We start from the raw sequence: 9,406 nt of genomic DNA on the forward strand, positions 1-9,406 counted from the left end.
GGTGGGCTCCAGCTGTTGCCGGGCAACCGAGACGCGGTACAGCAGCTCGACAGCTGCGCATGAGTGGCGGCGCGTTTACGGCGCTCGCCTCAGTTGCCTGGCAGCCAAAGCGCGACACGGCGCCTCCCGAACAGCGCGTGCGCGGCGGCGCGCTTTACGGCGCTCCTGCTGTTGCTCGGCAACCAAAACGCTTTACGGCAGCTCGGCAAGGGCGCATGCGCGCTGCGCCTTTTACGGCGCTCGCCGCTGTTGCCCGGCAACTAAAGCACGACAGGACGCCTCGGCAACTGCGCATGCGCGGCGGCGCGGTTTACGGCGCCCCTGCTGTCGCCTAGCAACCAAAACGCGTTACGGCACCTCGGCCACCGCGCATGTGCGCTGCGCCTTTTACGGCGCTGGCCGCTGTTGCCCGGCAACCAAAGCGCGACAGGACGCCTCGGCAGCTGCGCATGCCCGGCGGCGCGGTTTACGGCGCTCCTTCTGTTGCTCGGCAACCAAAACACGTTACGGCACCTCGGCAACGGCGCATGCGTGGTGCGCCTTTTACGGCACTGGCCACTGTTGCCTGGCAACCAAATCACGACACGGCGTCTCGGCAACCGCGCATGCGCGGCGGCTCGGTTTATGGCGCTCCTGCTGTCGCCTGGCAACCAAAACGCGGCCCTGGCGTTCGGGAGCCGCGCATGCGCGGTGGCGCCTTTTGCCGCCCTCCTGCTGTTGCCTAGCAACCAAAACGCCGTTCAGCAGCTCGGAGCCGCGCATGCGCAGTGGCGGCGCGTTTCGCCAGCGCTCTCTCCCGCCGCCTATTGAACAGACTTCGGTACTGCAGCTGGGGTGCCGCCCATGCGCGCCGGCGCCTTGTGCCAAGCGCTCGCCGCTGCCACCTCGCGGCCAATGTTCGGTACTGCAGCTCGCAGGCTGCGAGTGCGCGGGGCTGCCGCTGTCCTGCACGTGCCGTCCGACGGTAACGGCAGTGCGGCACCGGCGGGAGGCGCCGCCGCGCTCCTTGCTTCCTCCCGGTGAGGAAACGCCGCCGGCAAGGAAAGCTTGCACGGGCTCTCTGCCTGGCCTCCCTCTCCTCGCGGCGCGGGAGCACAAAGGGACAGGCGGGGCGCTGACCGGCTGCGGGCAGGCGCTGCTGCGGCTGAAGCTGGAGAGGCCGGAGAAAGGTAGAGAAGAAGAAATGGAAGGCTGGCCGGCCAGCAGCTGCCCCCCGCTGCAGGCAAGAGAGAGCCTGCCTCTCCGCCTGTGGAAGGATCCCTCTTCATAGGCCGCAGCAGGTCAGACCGCCGAGGTGCACCGCAGGGTCCGTATGCAGCACCGACGGTGCGGTACAGCCACGTAGCGTGCGAGCGAGCGAGGCTCCGTGCCTAGGAGGCCTCGTCCTGCAAGACCTATGAGACGCGTGTTCTCCTAGGGGGAGGACGGCCGCGCCGCCAGAGTTACAGAAGAGGAGGGGAGCGGGAGAGGAGCAGAAAGAAGCATCTGAACTGGCAAATTCTCCTGGCAGTGCCAAGAACAAGAGCTGTGGTGAGCCCCGGGCCCTCGGGGCCCTGTCTCCCCTCTTCCGCGTTCTGGTCCCTCCCTGCCCCTCCCCGGTCCCCTCTCTTTCCCACACCGCTGCCTTTTTTTTTTTTTTTTTTCCTTTCCTCCCTTGTACCCCTCTGATACTGAAAAGCCGGTTGAAGAAACTCCCTAAGACTCGTTTTGGAGTTTTAGAAAGCAGGCATTCTTCATTGCAGCGCTGGATGCACGGGGGATAGTTGCACCTAGCGTGCACGCCACAGCTTTAGCACAAACAGGTTACACAGAATAACTAATTGCATGTTAATCAGATTAGAATACATATACGTAAAAACGATGGCAACCGATTATCATAGTACTGCCTACATCCGATCACGCGCAATGAAGGATCCATTTGAGTCGAAGGGCTGCTTTTGCGACCACCGACCCATTTGAAGTTCTTGCTGGCTGTCCTTGAAGTCTTTATTCTTGTCCTTGTTCTTTGATCTTGAAGCTTAACGCAGTTTCAATCACATGTGGTCAGTTTCAGCATTGTTCTCATCTAGCGTACAGGAACATCTAGTCATAGGAGCAAAGAACTGCAAAACTTAGGAATACCTACCTCTGCTAGTTAATTGCTTGGCTATACTTTTGTCTATTGTTTCAATCGTAGTGTTAGTATAAGATTTCTAATAATTATCTACCAAATCTCACTTTGGCAGTCACCTAGCAGCAAACCAGTTTCCACAGCTGGTACAAAATATTAAAACCATCCAAATATGTAGACGTGCCATACAGAATGTATGGAAATATGCTATCAGAGGTGTCCGAGGGGCAGGGGAGCGCCGGGGGGCGCCCCGAGCCCCGGAGCAGACTCGCTGGCAGGACCCGATAGGCGCGCGACTGACTGAATAAATGCTGGCCGGCCGGCCCCTTTGCCCTCCGGGCTGCGTTTGCGCTCCCTTTGCACGAGGCGAGGGGCCGTGAGGGAGCCCAGGGGAGGAGGAGGTGAGGCGAGGCGCTGGGGGGGTCGGGCCGTGCCCCCCCCCCCCCCCGTTCCTGCTGGGCTCCAGCTGTTGCAAATATTCTGGTAAAGAAATCAAAATTTAATCACATAGAAGAGTTAGGTTTGATTAAGAAGTAAAATCGTGAAGCATAACGTCTAGGATCGTTAAGTTTGAAACGTAGCCATAGAAACTTTAGGAACTGTGTTACGCGTGACTCTAGGAACCTTAATATTGTTAAAGTTTGAAACAGCTAACCCTAGAAACCTCACCAGGAAGTTACTGGGTTTTCTACGTTCTGTTTCAGGAAACTAAGGAAACCGTCGTGGACACCAGTTTGCTGCTTGGAAACCCCCTTACCCTTCCCATCTCGATTTGAGTATCAAAGATTCCAGTCAGCAGAGCTAAGTGTAACTGACCAATGATTGTTTTTAAATAAGAATATTGATAAGGTTATATAATCAAAGGACCGATCATTATAAAGGTTAAATTTAAGAACGAGCATAGTATGCATTTTTACGGAAGGAGCTTAGGTAACAACGACCTGACAAGAAAAGTCTGTAAAAACTGATGGATTTTGATACTAAGCGGGACACGCCTTTGGAGGAGCGATCCCCCGTGTCCACAGCGCTGCGATAAACAAAGTGCCTGCTTCTTAACTTCACGTTGGTGTTGAGGAGTTTTATTCCGGATTTCGGTAACGGTTTTGTTGACCCAGATGGGACCTCGCGAGTGAGACTGGACGAGATCGAGTGTCGATCGAACTCCGGCCGGCACCGAGGTATTCTCGGGGAGAACCATCACCCTCGACTCGCAAAGCTCCTCGCAGCGTTCCCTGGAAAAAAGGTAAGGCGCTGCCTCTTTGGAATTGGTTTGGAAAGCCTGCCCGTGAGGCGCGGCGAAAGCTTCGCAGGGTTGGGGCTTGGAGGGTACCCGTCCGCAGCGGAAGCCTAGGCGTCTGCCCGTAAGTCATAAGCGAAAGCTATTGCTGGGTTGGACTTTGTGTATTATTTGGGACAATTGCCATTTGCATTTGTTTGGTATTTGGTATTTGAATGTATATAAGTATAATGGCATTAGCAAAATGGCTTAAGAATAAGAGTGCAGGAAATAGAACCGCTGATGAAAACTTACCAAAACCATCACCGTTGGGACGTTTATTGGCACATTGGGGTGAATTGCAGGAAAAATGGTAAACAAACAGAACTTTGAGTTACAATACTATATTGCAATTACTGTTGTTTTGTAGGAGAGAGAGTAAATGGAATAAAGTGCCATATGTAGATTTGTTCTTTTTAAGTGAACGTATCTGACGGGGACCGGAGGGGAGTCTCCCAGCACAACCTCTGGTTACAGCTAAGCTGGGAGAACAGAAAATTGAATTTGAATTGACACCAGAGCCACCTTTTCAGTTTTAAATACCTTAGAGGGAGAGTTAAGTTTTGAAGAAATTGGTGGTGTCGGTGCAACAAGTGAACGAGAAACTAGACCCTTCTTTATATCTTTAACAATGAAATTAGGAAAGCAATGGGTCGCTCAGCAGTTTTTGTATGTGCCAAATTCTCCTAAAATCCTGTTAAGGAGAGATCTATTTGAGAACTTGGAGGCAGAAATTAAATTAAAAAATGGAGAGATTAAAACTTTAATTCCAGAAACTAAACGTATCGAAGCAGTGGCTTTGTTGTTAACAGGACGGTTACCGAAAGCAGAAGATTATACCAGTCAAAGTATAATGCTGTAATTCCAATCGTCTGGACTGGGAAGTTCCCGGTAAATCCAAAAAGCAGAACCTGTGAGAGTTGATTTAAAGCCAGCATCGAATCCGGTAAGAATTAAACGATACCCCCTAAAACCGGAAAGTCGGAAAGGGTTAGTAATGGTAACGCAAAAATTTTTAAGATACAAATTGTTAATAGAATGTGAATCCAGATATAACACCCCGACCTTGCCTGTTAAAAGGCTAATGAAAAAGATGATAGATTAGTTCAAGACCTCCTCAGAGCAATAAATCAAATAGTACAAGATATTCATCCGGTAGTAGCAAATCCTTATACTTTGTTAACAACCCTAACGGAGAAACAAGAATGGTTCACAGTGTTAGACGGAAAAGATGCCTTTTTCCGTATTCCCTTGGATCCCAATAGTCAAGAGGTTTTTGCTTTGGAATGGGAAAATCCTGAGACTGGGAGAAAAACACAGTATACGTGGACAGTCTTGCCTCAAGGCTTTAAGAATAGTCTTACCATGTTTGGAAATCAATTGGCACGAGAATTAGAGATTTGGAAGAAAGAAAATAATCAAGAAATCTTGCTGAAATATACGGATGATCTGTTAAGTGTAGCTGAGACGGAAGAACAATGCACAAAGTTAACTATTAACTTTTTGAACTTTTGGGGAATCAGCGGATATCGAGTGTCAAAAGAAAAAACCCAAATAACCCAGAAAGAAGAAACTTAAATTTGAGTTTTAAAATCCTAAAAGGACAGAGACAATTGGGAACTGAGAGAAAAGAGGCAATTTGTCGTCTCCCCGAACCTAAGACTAAAAAAATTAATGACGAGCATTTCCGGGAATGGTTGAGGGGTGTCACCTGTAGATTATAAATTGTGGCTCGCTGGCCTGACCTTTATAGGAGCAGCTCAAAACCTCAAACAATGGATTGGACCGATGCCGAGAAAGCTACTTTCCAAGAATTGAAACGGGCTGTAATAGGGGTGCCAGCCCTAGGCCTGCCAGATCGCACAAAGACACTTGAACTTTTTGCTCGTGAAAGAAGAGGTATAGCTCTGAGTATCCTGGCCCAGTATTTAGGGCCAAGTGGGCGAGCTGCGGCCTACTTCTCGAAGCGATTAGGTAATGCGAGTCTGGGATGCTCTGGTCGTCCGAGAGCCGTCGCTGCAACTGTGCTACTGATCCAGGAAGCTCGTAAGTTCACCTGAGGACAAAGGATTACTGTACATTTCCCATACGATAACTGTTGTGCTAAAACAGAAAGGGGGCCATTGGTTATCCCCTAGCAGAATGCTGAAATACCAAGTGGCGTTGCTGGAACAAGATGACGTTTACCTAAAAACTACTACCACCGTTAACCCTGTTGCGTTTTCAACAACTGATCAAGTTAAAGGAGAACTGGAACGTGACTGCTTGCAGACAATCGAAAGAGTTTACTCCAGCTGACCGGATCTCTGAGATGTGCCACTAGAAGAAACAGATTGGGAACTATATGCCGACGGAAGCGGTTCCATCTGTGAAGGAAAACGTTTATCAAGATAGACAATAACTACCGAGGGGGTAATTGCGTTGCCAACTTTGCCTTCGACGATATCTGCCCAAAAGGCTGAATTGATAGGTCTTATTCGAGCTCAGGAACCAAGTCAAGGAAAGCGAGTCAACACTTGGACAGACTCAAAGTATGCTTTTGGAGTAGTACGTGCACATGGAGCGATACGGAGAGAAAGAGGACCGTTACCTGCACAAGGAACCACCATTCAGCACGCAGAACAACTACCGAAATTGTTAGAAACCATTCAAAACCCAACAGCAGTCACGATAATGCACTGTAAAGCACATCAGTTAGGTAAGACCGGTCCTAACGCAGGGAACCGACTGGCTGATAAAGCTGCTAAAGAGGCTGCGGAAAAAGGCATCCTGGCACTAGTTCCAGAGAAAAGTACAAAATTGCCTAAAGAAACTCCAAATTATAACGAAAAAGATGAAGAATTAATTATTAGATTGCAGGCTAACAAAATGAAACAGGATAGGCTGTAACACCGACAGGTCAAATAACAGTCCCATCCACAATAATAAGAGAAATTGCCCGAGCTGAACATCACAAAGTATATTGGGGAACAGAAAGTGAAATATGACAAAGATTGTTTAAACAATTAGAAGCAGATGTGAAATTTATATATAAAAATATCCCCGAATCAGTAATAAGATCATCTTTGGGATTATTAAATAAGGAAATTTTTTAGGAGAATATTAGCAAATTGATTTTACAGAATTGCCTTGAAAAGAAGGATCTATCCTAGTTTTAGTTGATATCTTTACTGGGTGGCCCGAGGCTTTCCCTTGTCGCACCAACAGAGCAAGGGAAGTAGTCAAAGTCTTGCTCAAGGAGATAACACCAAAATATGCGGTGTCTGTAAGAACGTCATCTGACAATGGCCCTCGTTTTATAGCAAAGATTATGAGACAAGTTGAGCAAAGTATTATCTATAGATTGAGACTATCACACCCCATATAGACCACAAGCAAGTGGGGGCGGGGGGGGGCGGGGAGGGGAGAGAGAGAGAGAGAGAGAGAATGAACTATACCCTTAAGCAACAGTCAAGTAAAATTTGTCAGGAAACCTCACTCCTCACATGGGTTAAAGCATTACCCATGGCTCTATTAAGAATCAGAGTACAGCCAGAAGAGAAAGAAAATTTAAGTCATTATGAAATGTTGTATGAAAGACCGTATCAAGAGTCCTATGTTCTGAGTATCTTGAGTGCCTTTGGAGATATGTTTTTAAAAGGTGTTACGATTTCTTTAAGCAATTCTTTTCAAGAACTTTGCCAGTATGTCTCCACAGCTGGACCCTTAGAATTGCACGTAGCAGCGCATCCCTTCCGACCAGGAGATTGAATATCTATAAAATCACTGAGAAGTGGAAAGGACCGTATCGAGTCATTTTAACAACCCTTATAGCAGTAAAGGTCTGGGAGAAGAACCTTGGCTTCGTTATTCAAGAATAAAGAAAGCACCAACAAGAAACCGGAAGCCTAAAGAAACTGGCCCTTTAAAACTGAAAATCTATAAGTAAGTTTCACGTTATCTGTTTGGGAAAACAGCTGTGTAAAGTTGATAACATTGGGGTTGCTATTAGGAATATTGTCGAGGGCAATAATCTTTTTGTGTGTTTAGAGGGTTTATGTGGGGGTTTTTTTTTTGAGGGGTTCTAAACATGAGATAAACAAAATGAAACAATTATTGTTTAAGCTATTAATCTTGAGATTAACCGTTTTTGTAATTTGGATTAAAAAAAAAAAAAATCTAGTTTTGTAACTGATTCAAAGTTTTGTAAAGACACAAAATTTAACCTCAGTAACAGCCTGCCTTCCGATTCCAAAGTCAGATGAAGATCTAGTTCCGTGGAGAATACTGACATTGAATTTAACCAAAACTTGAGAAAAAATGTAGAACAGTGAGAATCATTTTAGCAAATTAAATTGGATGGATTTAAAAGGCAATTGTTTTTTTTAAAATTTGAAAGAAGGAATTATAGCGTTGTGAATTATAACATTACCAAACCATCCACCTCATGGACAAAAGAATTCATTTAATCGCCCCTCGGGAGAAACTTGTACAAGCACCCCTTGGGGCCGTCAGTTGCCAAAACCGTAGAGACAAGTGCAAAAAGGAACTTGGGATCACATTTAAAATATAAAACGATGTTTAGAATTTACTGGAGTTCCAGGATCCTTGTTCGAGCCACCCAGAGTCGGGACCATCTATGGAAATTTAGACTGGTTTAGACAACCAGAGAAAAATCACACATCCTAAAGAGAGCTGTATGAAGGTTTATACTTGCAGCTCCTCTGACCCCAAACTCCACAGACTTTCTCTAGCAGCTAAAGCTCTAAGATGGGGATGTATTTGTAGAAAGTATAATAATATTTTACATGATCTTTAGTCCCCTCTTAATAACGGAAAAAATTTAGCTTGGAGTTGACTGTATTAAAGGACAGGTGCAAAGTTCAGGGTTAACTGTTTGGGTGACTAGTGATGACATATGATCCACTCACCTTTTCATGAAACAGAAAAGCAAATCGTGGACTTTAGACTTAATAACTCTATCCTCTCTCTGGAAGAAATCTCCCTTGTGGCCTCGCTGGTGGACCTGGGTAAATGGAAAAGATGATACCTGGCAATGGCCAAGTCTTAGAACTAAAATAAGAGGGGTATTAAAATCTGTATTTTGACCCCAGTTAACACCTCTTCCAAATCAGCTGACTCTTGACATCTTTCATTCAATCAAGGAAGTTCACATTGGTGTTGAGGAGTTTTTATTCCGGATTTGGGTACCACAGCTGCGGGCCGGGGCTGGAGGAGTCGCAGGTGCGGGCAGTGAGGCTGATGGGGACGGCCCCTCCCTGGCCAGGGGGGGCTGCCGGGGGAGGGGCCGGGGCGGGGCCGGTGGGAGCCCAGGCAGGAGCGGAGCGGTGGCCGGGCTGCGGCTGCCCCTCGGGAGAAGGTGAGCGGGGCCGGGCGCCCCTCGGACCGCGAACGTCGGAGGCGGGGGTGGCCCGGGGGAGGTGGGGGCCGCCTGTGCCGAGGCCGGGGGGGAGCCCTGGGGGCTCACAGGGCGGCTGGGAGCACGTGCGCGCGGGGGGGGGTGCTCACCGGGTCCCGTGGCGGGGCTGCGCAGTCGGCCGGCGGGTTCCGGGGCAAGCCCCGAGGAGGACGGCGGGGTCCGTGTCGGACGCACGGAGCGGCAGCGGGGCCGCACCGCGCCGTGCCGGAGCGGCGGCGGCGGGCGCTGCCCGGAGCCGGGCGGGGGGGTGCCGCGCCGTGCCGGAGCGGCGGCGGCGGGCGCTGCCCGGAGCCGGAGCCGGGCGGGGGTTGCCGCGCCGTGCCGGAGTCGGGCGGCGAAAGCGCGCCGGAGCTGCCCGGAGCGGCGCTGGGGGCTCGGCGGGAACTGCGGCTGCGCCGGCGTGGGGGTGGGCGGAAACGGAAGCGGCGTCCCCTCGGGGTCAGGCAGCAGGGCAGGCTGCCTCCCGGGGCATGCCGGGAGCTGTAGTTTTCGCGGACTCGGCGGCCGGGCGGCAGCGTGGCTCTCGGGCGCGGCGTAGTCCTCGCTGCCGCCGCGGCCCCCGGAGTCCGACAAGGTCAGACGCAGGAGCGGTGCCGGTTTC

At 49.8% G+C, this 9,406-nt stretch overlaps 1 long non-coding RNA gene across 1 annotated transcript; it reads right to left on the reverse strand.

The window, feature by feature from the left end:
- Positions 1 to 1,809: 1,809 nt before the first annotated feature.
- On the reverse strand, positions 1,810 to 8,529 carry LOC138687824 (uncharacterized). The gene is made up of 3 exons (XR_011326961.1): positions 8,297 to 8,529; positions 7,958 to 8,002; positions 1,810 to 2,590 (listed from the first exon to the last, which is right to left on the reverse strand). It is a non-coding gene; the product is annotated as an uncharacterized lncRNA (long non-coding RNA).
- Positions 8,530 to 9,406: the final 877 nt, after the last annotated feature.

This window comes from Haliaeetus albicilla, chromosome 11, assembly GCF_947461875.1.
Source record: "Haliaeetus albicilla chromosome 11, bHalAlb1.1, whole genome shotgun sequence".
NCBI lineage: Eukaryota > Metazoa > Chordata > Aves > Accipitriformes > Accipitridae > Haliaeetus > Haliaeetus albicilla.